The sequence below is a fragment of the Phodopus roborovskii genome, unplaced genomic scaffold (genome assembly GCF_943737965.1).
Source record: "Phodopus roborovskii unplaced genomic scaffold, PHOROB, whole genome shotgun sequence".
Classification (NCBI taxonomy): domain Eukaryota; kingdom Metazoa; phylum Chordata; class Mammalia; order Rodentia; family Cricetidae; genus Phodopus; species Phodopus roborovskii.
Genome location: NW_026126485.1, coordinates 6040001 through 6052128, shown reverse-complemented (window position 1 = coordinate 6052128; position 12128 = coordinate 6040001). Strand labels below are relative to the sequence as shown.

At 40.6% G+C, this 12128-nt stretch overlaps 1 protein-coding gene and 1 non-coding gene across 13 annotated transcripts in view; one reads left to right on the top strand and one right to left on the bottom strand.

Annotated features, from left to right (window-relative positions):
* The window catches only part of Zmynd11 (zinc finger MYND-type containing 11), an 83180-nt gene that overhangs the window by 35266 nt on the left and 35786 nt on the right, over nucleotides 1–12128 (bottom strand). The window lies entirely within an intron of this gene.
* LOC127229965 (small nucleolar RNA U13) lies at nucleotides 6116–6219 on the top strand. Its single transcript, XR_007835154.1, has one exon. It is a non-coding gene; the product is annotated as a small nucleolar RNA U13 (small nucleolar RNA).

The window sequence follows — 12128 nt, the reverse complement described above, 5'->3', positions numbered from 1 at the left end:
CACACTGCAAGGAGATGTGGGAGGAGATCAAGGATGGTGAATATGATCAAAATACATGTGAAATTCTCAAAGAATAAAAATACTGTAAAATTTAATGCAGAATATTCACACAGTATAATACTGCCAGACAATTAAAACAGACAAGCAATTTAAAAACATGAACATGAGCAGGACCAGGGTCTCAGTGCATAGGATTTGGAACCCAGAGCACCTGGGGCCAAAAAACAGTCATACAAACTATCAAGACCTACACAGTTATAATACAAAACCTATGAGGAAGAAATGAAATGCTGGCAAGAATAGAGAGCTCAAGACATTAGTTCACTTCTCTGAGTCCACACACAAAAATATGTATGGAAAACAGAATATGGATCTAGAGACTTAACCAACAGACCTGGGACCTAAATAAATACCAGTAATGGGTTCACAAGACTGACTACAAAGAGACCACAAAGATGGTTCAGGTAAATTTCCAGAAGTGTTACAGACTTTGTTGGTCATGCAGCTGAAACAAACAATGATGAAACTGGAGTATCACAAACATCCAAGTTAAGACAGGGTTAAGGCCACTGAGTCAGAAAACAGCCTGTATTAACTTAGAAGTTCTTTCTTGGGAAAAAAAAAAAAAACACAGAGACTTATCATTAGCTAATGGGGTCCACAGTGAAAAGCCATGCAAACCAGACCAAAATTTGCTTATTTGGTTAGTTAAAAATCCCAATTTCCTAAGATGAAAAGGTAGGGAAAAAGCTTCCTTAGGAGGAGAAAAAAAAAAAAAACCAAGTAGGGACACGGTCAGAAGTTGATTTTGCCATACTTTCACTGACCAGCTTCTCTTCTAGCCCATAATAATAAAGGAAGGTAAGGGTACTAGCATATAAAGATTTAAAAAAACATAAAAACTTACAAAGCATAAGGAAGAATAACAAACAACTGGTATACAAAAGGAAAGCTCATGCACAATTTTAACAAAACATATTTGAATATACAGTCTCATATTAACTCTGTTGTGAATGTTAAGACATTTATATAATTTAAGTATCAAAAGCAAACACCATAAATGTTCAGTGAAAATTTAATATTTAAAACTGCACATAAAAAATTTATTAACAGACTAAAGTGAAACAAATCATTAAAAATATAATTTGAGGGGCTGGAGAGATAGCACAGAGGTTTAGAGCTCACATTGCTCGCTCAGAGGACCCCCACCCAGTTCTCAGCACCCACATGGTGGCTCACAACCACCTTCAACTACAGCTCCAAGGAAGCTGACACTTTTCTGGCCTCCATGGGCACCTGTGCTCTTGTACACATACCTATACAAAGACATAGACAGAGACACACAATTTTAAAATGTAATTCAGGTTGAAAGGTACTTAATAAAATTCAACACCCAGCCCCACAAGTACATCGGAATGAGCCTTCTGTAATGTGAGCAGGCTATGCACAGACATCTACTGTTGCTGCTCCTCTCCAAGACACTGAAAGGCAGTGAGCCACACAGCTGAAAGAACACAAAAATTCAACAAGGGTCAATGGAATCTTATTTTCAAACCACATATTTAGAAACCTAAAAATTCCACTGACAAACTATTTTTAATTACTTTCATAAATTCTTTTGGTAAACAAATGAAGATATTAATAGAAAACAATCAGGTGATTGTTTTCATTAGTTAGTTAATTGGGTCGGGTGTTAAGCACGGACTAAGCACCTTGTACATGCCAAGCCCATACTCTAGCACTAGTCTAAACCCAAGACCCTGATAGTGAGAAACAGTAGCTGGTTGACAGGCACCTGGAATGCCGATCAGGAAGATGAACAAAAGGAGGGCCAATAGAAACAGAAAAGTCTGGATCAGGACAATTGTGACACCCGTGGATACCAAAGAGAGCATACTGGGAATGCAAGCTATGCAAAGGAGAGCTCAGACTGCTGGGATGGGGATGGAGATGGGGGACGAAGCCCTGTGTTTATCTGTGCCCATAAGCAAATCAGAAACAGAAGGAGTTTAAATGTCAAAAACAATCCACTAAGCACTGGAAGGGAAACACTGGAGACCCTCTTATACTGATGAGAATACCTTCTAAGCATGGAACGAAGGCACAAGTGACACTACCAATAGACAGATTTACACAAAGCTAGCCTTTTCAGCATGGCGTGGGGGAGCCACAATAACCTATGCTGAAATGCTACAGACAAGCTGGGAAGCAATGCACACCTCAAAGACCCAATGAGTCCTATATGTGAGTCCTATATAGTCCCAGCACACACATGCTGACTCCCTTTACAAAATGCTCAGGACAAGAAATAGTTCAGATTTGTCATTGTTTCAGACAGAGAAATATTTGCACATACATAAAGTGCTTAGGGATTGAACACAGCTTGAACAGGACACTTCTCTTGTACACATATGTGGTCTGAAGGTAATGTATGCACTACTATTTGCAGTTAGTGTACCTGTATTCTGAACAGAGCCATCTCATGGGATCCATGGGATTCTCCCCCTTGTGTCATCACGATGGCAATCAGAAAGCATGAGGCTGATGTGAGAGAAGCCGCTTTGACTTTGACATGCTGGGTAAGCTCTGACTAGTGTTTAGGTCTACACTTAGCAATGGCCTTCCTTCCTAGTCAGGCTTACCTTCACTAAAGTCATCTGCCTGGGCTATCTCATTTAGGACTGTAAAATATATATCTGAGGTAGCAATACTACTTTATTTTTGTGGGGTTTTTGTTTGGTTTTGGTTTTCAATACGGGGTTTCTACAGTCCTGGCAGTCCTGGAACTCATTTGGTCTGGTCTCAAACTCACAGAAATTTGCCTGGCTTACCTCCCAAGTGTTGGCATTAAAGGCATGTACCACCACTGCCCAGCAAGTTTTGTTTTTTTAGGGAATTTTTTTAAACAACCTTAGTTCCCTCTCCCTCCCATTTCCCCTACCATCCCCCTCCCCCCATCCACTCCTCAGAGAGGGTGAGGCCTCCCATGGGGAATCATCAAAGTCTATCACATCATTTAGAGCAGGACCAAGGCCCTTCCCCTGTATCTAGGCTGAGCAAGGTATCCCTCCAAAGAGAATGGGCTCCAAAAAGCCAGTTCATGCATTAGGGATAAATACTGGTTCCATGGCCAGCGGCTCCCTAAACTGCCCAAGCCCCCCCCCAATTGTCACCGACATTCAGGGGGCCTAGGTCTGTCTTATGCTGGTTCCCCAGCTGTCAGTCTGGAGCCAGTGAGCCCCCACTTGCTCAGGTCAGCTGTTTATGTGGGTTTCCCCAACATGGAAACCCCTTTGCTTATATTATCACCCCTCCCTCTCTACAACAGACTCCAGGAGTTCAGCCCAGTGTTTGGTTGTGGATCTCTGCATCTGCTTCCATCAGTTACTAGATGCAGGCTCTATGATTGCAATTAAAGTAGTCATCAATCTCATTATAGGGGAAGGGCAGCCAGAACCTTGAAGCAAACTAGATGTTTCTTAACTGAAGAATGGATAAAGAAAATGTAGTACATATACACAATGGAGTACTTACTATACTACTCATGGGTAAAAACAATGACATCTTGAAATTTTCAGGCAAATGGATGGAACTAGAAGAAAATATCCTGAGTGAGGTAACCCAGACATGGAAAAACAAGTGCAGTTTATACTCACTCATAAGTGGATAACTTAGAGCAAAGGATAACCAGCCTACAATCCACACTTTCAGAGAAGCTAGGAAACAAGGAGGACCCTAAGAGAGACATACATGGACCCCCACCTCCCCAAGGGGAAATAGACAAGATCTCCTAGGTAAATTAGGAGTGTGGGGGGAGGGGGAAAGGTAGTAGAAGGATGGGAAAGGGAGAAGGGGAGGGAGAGGAGAATATGGGGGATTAGCAAAGTGGAGTTGGGGGAAGGACAAAGAGGGAGCCATTATGGGGTTAACAAGAAACCCAGCACTAGGGAAATGCCCAGGAATCTACAATGATAAACTCAACAGAGAATCTAAGCAATAATGGAGATGGTACCTTAACTGTCACTCCCCTACAGTTAGGGAATTAAACTAGCCACCACTCCACAAGATGCTTGAGGATGGCTACTGGCAAAGTTCTATATGATGCCAGCTAGAGGATATTTTCCTGAGGACTCTCCTTTTCTGGTCCTAGACTGTTAAGAACATTGTTGCATTTGACACCCTTTTATCCAAGGACTTTCACCACACCACAAAAATGGGTTTTCTGAGCTGATGTGCCCTCAGATTGCTCTGAAGGCATAGGCTGAAATACCTCACAGTTTTACTTTTCCCTTGGTACTTGCAGTTCTCCATGGCCACCCTTTCCCTCCTGTACTGTAAAAACTAACTCAGGGACTGATTCTCACTTCTCTAAAAAGTAAAGGGAAAGGCAAATACTGGGCCAGAACTGCACAATTTGTTCCCATGAAGAGGAGTGATGTCATAGCCTGACTACTATTAGCGTGCGCATGCTCACCTAAAGTAAACCTGCCTTCAGAAACACGTGATAAGCTGCTAAGACAGTTGACAGAAGGGGGTGCTATCACACTGGAGCTGTCTTGTACAACACTTGGCCTTCCGAGTTACAGAGACTTATGTGCTTCTACTATAATTTGACTCACAGTGTAGAAATGTCTGATTATCTACAGGACACATTTAATTTCCTTGAACACTCTCAGTACATTTCTTCATCTTTCCTATTTACTTCCACTCCTGCAATCTTCCACTGTCTGGAGCCCCGGGATACTGCTTTGCAACTGCTGCAATGCATTCAAACAAGCTGTGAAATTCTTAAGAGTTTCCTCTCCCCTGAGCCAATTCTGCATGTTGAAGACCCTCCACCCTCATAAGAAAAGTTAGAAATTGTATGAGCCATTTCTGAGACTTATCATTTACCTATGAACCCAATAATGACTCAATCTCAGAAACTGCACCACATATAAATGAAGTACCAAGCACTGAGCACTGAGATGAAAACAATGTCTTCAACAAGGAGAAAATGGCTGCCAGGAAGAGCAGCAAGGCTTCCTGCCCAGCAAAAACTCTAATTCATGGCTGCATGCCCTCGCACCCCTTGTGAACAGCTCCACACTGGTTATAGATTCTAACCTATAGATACCACTCTGGTGGCCACATAACACTTTATTCTAAGTGTACACTGGCGAGTCTGGACCAGCACCTTAGGTCAGTGCCTCCCCAGCCCAGCTGGCACAGTTTGCTGTCAGGTTGCTCAAAGAAGCTTGGAATCAACTCCCCAAATTGTCTCTGGCCTTCAAATGGTCTTCCTATGACATGGTGATGCACAATGCTTGCATGCACACATATAAAGTATGTTGTTTTATTTTTAAATTAAAGTATAATATAATATATTATATAATAAAGTATAACCATACATAGTTTGATCATTTTAATTTTGGTCTCATTTATAAAAAATAGTCACTGAAAATTCATATACCTTATCCAGTCTATTGGCGAAAGAAAGAAGCAAAATAATTAGGCCTTCTGTTTAAATTATCTATAAATTCCTCTTGATCTCATTTATTACAATTCCATTCACAATTCTCAGTAGAGTATACTTTTCCACAAAAGGCAGGAATGTTCAGAAATAAAGCATTATTCCCATGTACCAAGACAGTGTCTTCAGTTTGCTAATTTGGCACAGAAAAGTCTTTGGTGGAAAAGAGAGAACTATAAATGATGAGTAATACTAAATGATCTATGTCAGAGTGTAGTCGGTCAACGCTGTTCTTGAGCAAGCCTGGCTGGGAACAGAAAAATAAGACAGCAGGGACAGGAGGGGCAGAGACATGAACTTGCACAGTCTGCCTACCCTTCTTCATCACTTAGTTCCCAGACACTTCTTTCCCAATTACATCTTTTTAAAGTTCTGTTTTAATTGTACACACACACACACACACACACACACACACACACACACACACACACACACTGAGGAATTCAAACTAGAGTCTGATATATGCTATACATGCATTCTATCCCTGAACAACATTCAAAGCCTGTCTCATCTTCACACACACCTCAGAAGCATGTTCAATGTTCTGGTTGTGAATGCTTCCAGCCTGGAATCACAGTACACAAATTCTCAGTAGTTTAAGAAATCCTTTTTTGGTTCATAAGCGTGATGATTGGGACTCACGCCTCTGTGTGACGTGTGCCGCCCATTAAACCTTGTTACAACGTGGGCACATTACCCATCTGACATGAACTTAAAGGATAAAAAAAAAAAAAATTCCTTTCCTTGGTATTATCTGTTAATCTGGATGGATTAAAGAGACTGCTCAGTGTAACCACCTGCTTATGCATTATAACTGCTCTCTGTACAGCTCTTCTATTACTCTTAGATTTGGAGAGTGCTACAGTTGCTCTAGCCTAGTTCTCTTTTCTATGCTGATTGTTAGTTTTATTTTTTACTAGTGATGCTTTAACTTGACTGACATTTATCAAGACTATGGTCACAATTCATTTTTGTGTATCTTAACTTATACTTGCAATTCCCCCTCCTTCTTCCATCCCCAAGGTAAATCACCACCGAGTTCTCTAAAATGAAATTTTGAACACAACTGAGAGATAAGCAGCCCCTGGCCAGGTTGTTTATGTTCTTGGGCTTCAGGTAAAGAGTCAGCGGAGTACAGAACTGTTGCACTGTGTAAGTGACATCTTTTAAATTTTTTTCTTTTTCCCTTTAAGAAATACTGTTATCTTCACTATCATATGCTAAATGTGAATATCTTGCTAGAATAAACTACAAATGTCTTCAGCAAATTGATCTTAAACCGTGCTGACCAACAAAGAGTTAAACATGAAAAAGAACATAACAATTTTAACATTCTTTATCAGAAGTGCTAGTTTATAAGGTCTAGGGAATTTCTACATAGAGTTTACCAACTGAGCATTTTTGATGCTTCAAGACTGAAATATAAACCTGTTGAGTACCACTCTGAGGCTTGCAACCAAAGATCATGTCCAATTTGCATCTTCAAACTAAGCATGGCCCAGGATGTTCAACCTAGAACAAGCCAGCAATCACCAACATGGAAAGTAAGGTGCCAGTTGTTTTGCATTGGTAAGAAGGGCAGGGAATATTGCCTAGCCATAAAAAAATCCCCTAGTCTCTACTAAGATATTGAGAGCAAAGAGGTGCTGATTTTTCAGAAGGAAGGAGATTACTTTCTTGATTTAAAAAAAAAAAAAAAAAAAAAATTGGTAACAGCAGAACAGGCAAGAGATTTGTATAGTTCATCAAAGATCTAAGGTTTGCAGTTGCTAAAGACAAATTGCTAAGTAAAAAGAGTCTATATACTCTCAGTGTTTAGCAAAAGCCCCTAAAGACTATTGAGTGTGTTGTGTCAGTCAATGGCTGTGGGTATAGAATTAACCCAAGCCAAGAGAAGAGTCCCTCGATCCATAAAGAGGGCACAGCAGTGGAGGTTGATTAATAATAAACCATCCCGTGATATGGGTGGCCACAGGTCTTGCGTTTCTACAGGGTTTTTTGTTTGTTTGTTTAACAAGAGTTTTTTACAGTTGTGTCTAGATCCTAAAGAAGGAGACTCACTACAGAGTGAACTAAACATACATAGATCCAGAATGACCACAGAAAACAGGTGGACTGAGAGAGTTACAGCTATTATGGTAGTAAAGCAAAGTGTAGAGAATATTCCTGTAGATGTCTTGAGAAAAAGGAATTCTGGGCTGGTGGGATGCCTTGATGGTTAGGAGCATGTAATGGTCTTCCAGAGTACTTGAGTTCAAATCCCAGCAACCACACTAAAAGGCTAACAACTGTCTATAACTCTAGTTCCAAGAGATCTGATGTCCCTTTATGGCCTCTGCAGACATCTGTACTCATGTGCACAAACCCATGTATATACTCATAATTAAAAAAAATTAAACCTGTTTTAAAACAGAAAATGAGTGGTTTCCCTTATTTATTTATTATTTATTTGGGTTTTTTGTTTGTTTTTTGAGACAGGATCTCACTCTGTGACCCAGGCTGACCTCAAACTCAAGGCAAACCTTCTACCTCAGTCTCTTGAGTATTGAGATCGCAATCTCCAGTGAATTCTTGATGAAAGAAATTCTTAAATAAAAATTCAAAAGTGCACACACACACACACACACACACACACACACACACACACACACACACACAATGCAAAGCCAAAAACAAAAAGCACAAAATGTCAGGGAAAGATTGGGTTCATTCACACTAATAAACTAAAAGGAGCAACTTGGTACAGTGGTATATACCTTGTATTCAAGCAACTGGGAGGCAGAAGCATGTGGATATATGTGAATATGAAGCCCTGCAGGTAAAAAGTTGAACAAATGACAGGACTAAAAGCTAAAAACACGTTCAGACAACATAGAATTCTTGAAGGAAATAATACCCAGATTAAGACCATTTACAAGTCAGTGGAGAAGTTAAACCACCAATGGAAAAGTGAGTAGAGCACACCCAGACTTCTGCTTTCTTTCACTGGCCTAAGTTTCACTGCATCATCAGCAGTAAGTGGGCAGGGATAGAGGGGCAGTGAAACCAAACCCAGAGTAGGGAAAATTAATACCACCAAATGATGGCTCCATGCTCTTACTACTGCAGCCTTCTTGAAATTAGTTCCTCAGTTAAAGCAACTAAACAGCTATCAGCTATTAGCATCCTGTGAGTGCACATGTATGTGCATGTATGTGTATGTGCATGTATGGTTATGTATATATTTATGTGCATGTACATATGTATGTGTGTGTTCAGTGTTGGAGACAGACAGACCCTACAGCTTCATATATACACTAGGCAAGAACTCTACCACTGAGCTTTAGCCCCAGCAAAAATACTCATTATTATTACTGTCCCAACTGCTGAACTTCCCACTCACACAGGAAAACATGAATGATGTAATCTATTTTTGTTTGTTTTGGTTTTGTTTTCTTTGAGACAGGGTTTCCCTGTGTAGCTTTGAAGCCTGTCCTGGAACTCGCTCTGTAGAACAGACTGGCCTCAAATTCACAGAGATCCACCTGTCTCTGCCTCCCAAGTGCTGGGATTAAAGTATGGGCCACCACCATCACCTGGCATGAGTAATCTATTCTTAAAATAACCACAGTCAGAAAATATTTTTTTAAAGTTTCTAAGAAATTTTTAACAAATGATAAAAATCAATTTAAGCATATTACTATAAAAATAGAAGAGTTAGGGGTGACTACACCAAATTAACATCTTGAAAACTGCATGAAGTAGCCTTAAAATGATGCTTATAACAACTTTGGTCATGGAGAAAAATACAAACTACAGACCCCATGATGCTCTTCTACACCCAAGGACAGTCTCTTGGGTAAAACACCACATGGGGAGAGGCTGCACATAAAAGACACAATGATTTAACTGGAAAGGGTTTTGGATTTTATATACAATTGGAATCAAGAAGAGTCTAAGAATGCAATCTTATATGAAAATGGGAGAAGTGACTAATAGGCATGAGGCTGAGGAGGGAGAAGAGAAAGGAAAGCCTAGGAGTGTCATCCAAGGCAGTGTGAGGCAGCCAGGCCTACAGACAGCCCAGGGTGTTCAGAGTGCAGTGGGAGGGAGACATGCCAAGATAGCAAATGGACGTCATGTGCAGAAGACAAAGTTTACAGCACCATAGCCACTGAGCAAGGTATTATGCATGTGGACTCCATGAGCCACAAGAGAATAGTGGGCAAGAATAATGCACACCTTCCCTGAGGTGGTACTATCAGTGACAGCAAGAGGCAGAGACAGGGCAGGAGGCCTATCATACAGGCAAGAAAATGCAAAACAACTCCAGAGTCACGCACACAAAAAAGCAGATGTTCAAGACACAGTGAACCATTTAACCTAGCTTGGAAGGGGGAATGAGTGGGCTTTATTGTAACCCTGTCTATATTTTAGAACCCCTGCTATTACTCTCTAGCTACTGGTTAAATACTTCAGTGTGGGCATTAAGCACAACCCTACCCTAACCCTTTCTGCCATTTTCCTTCAAATCCTACAGATGATCCAGATGATTTATACTTTGACTCTCTGCTTCCCCAAGGCTTTCCATACTCTTTCTGCAAGTATTCCTCAGACAAAGTCTGCAGTGTTATAAGTTACCACCCTCTAACCCGTGGGAGCAAAGAGTCCTCTCTATTATACCTTTCTCTACTCTAGATACTGCCACTTTATTCCTTAGTGGTTAACTATGCTCTCAGGTGCCTTGTCTTTTAATTTATAGACGTGCAAAGAAATGTCAAATTTAGGAAAACACACAAGTGCCTATGGCAAGATGAGTGCCCTAAAATCTTCCCTCTGGAAGAAGCAACTGTGGACCACAGCACCCAGCATTACTCCTTTAAATCTGCCCAATGAGATGTCAAGTCATAACTATAACAGTGATAACGTCTACAAAGCCCTCAGAAACATAAAAGAGTGGGAACTGAGACGAAGATGCAAAAGTGGCACTGTAAGGATACTGGAGAGACCCTGTGGGCAAAGCAGTTTGGGCAGGTGGCAGTTTATTCCTAAAGGGCTGCTTCAGGCAATGCTCATTCTCCTCCTCCTCCTCTCTGATGATCACAAGGGAATGAAATCTCACAAAGGGAGACACGTTAAACTACTTATAACCTCACAAGGAAGCCTAGACACAAAAAGGACTTATAGTTCAGGTCTAGGTATGTCTGTAAGACAAGATATCCAGGAAGACTCAGAAATGTCAATGCCAAACATGTCACAAAAGGTCAGAGGCCACACTTTCTAACTGCAATTTGACCTTAAAGTAAGCAATACATGTGATTAATTGTGAACTCTGGAATGAGCTCCACCAATCCAAATAACCTGGAAATGCAGAGTCAAGTGCTGAGCAAGGAAGAAACCTGGCCAATGACTATTTCAACTGTGTCTCTAGCAGTAAATGCTCCTAATTTAAGCATCTTGCCTAGTGAGAAATGCCAGTAAAAGTAAGTATAATCTACACTAACTTAAATCAGCATGGGCTTAAACTAGACTCGCTGGGTGTTGGTGGCACACACCTTTAATCCCAGCACTCAGGAAGCAGAGACAGGCAGATCTCTGTGAGTTCAAGGCCAGCCTGGTCTACAGAGCAAGTTCCAGGATAGGCTCCAAAACAATACAGAGAAACCCCGTCTTGAAAAACCAAAACAAACAAAAAAAAAAAAAAAAAAAAAAAAAAAAAAGGGAGAGAGTAGGCATGACCCTCTAATATCATGATATAACTATCCAAAGCAGTTGCAAGTACTCTGTGTGAATTAAAGAGAAAAAGGAGGTGACCTGTGTGTGCACTTGTCTTTCCTGCAGTGGATAAAGCCCAGAGCATTTGAAGATCTGGGAACAATGAGTTAGGAATTGCTACAGTTCAGAGATTCAAAGTGCGAAGTTTCACTTCTGTGATTGCTTGCATTCACAGGATTCTTGATCCTTTGTGTCTTGATTTAACTCTAATGCACATCATCTTAAACACATGCTTTTAAGATATTTGTTTGACGTAAGTGTTTGGGGCCAAATGTTCCCAAACTGTCATAAAAATAGCTATCCAAACTACACATAAGAAATGCATGCACACATACCTACTGTTCCCATACACTTACAGATGCTGCAGGCGAAGAGAGCTGATTTTTTTTTTCTAGCCATCTCCACAGATAATCTAAACTCTCTAGTCTTATTTATAATAAAAAAATGATTCATACGAATTTTATGATAATTAAACATCAGTTCCTATAAATGTAAAAATGGTTTTACTGAAAGGTCAAAATTCAGCTGAAATCATACCTTGAGGCATCTCTTCAAAAGCCCTTTTCCATTTCTTAGGCAGACACTGTCCTTTTTCTAAGCAGGTGAGGACATCCTTCCCAGAGCTACAATGACACTTGGTACTGCCAGTTATGGAGGACTGCCCAACAGGATGTACAGGGATGAAGGGATGGCCCAGTGTTTAATAGCTCTTATAGAGTACATGGATTCAGGCCTCAGCAACCACAGGCCAGTTTAACTCTAGTTCAAGGGGTCAGGGCCCTCTTCTGGCCTTCACAGACACCAGTCATACTCACAGTGTACAAACATACAAAAAACAAAAAACAAAAAACAAAAAAAAAAA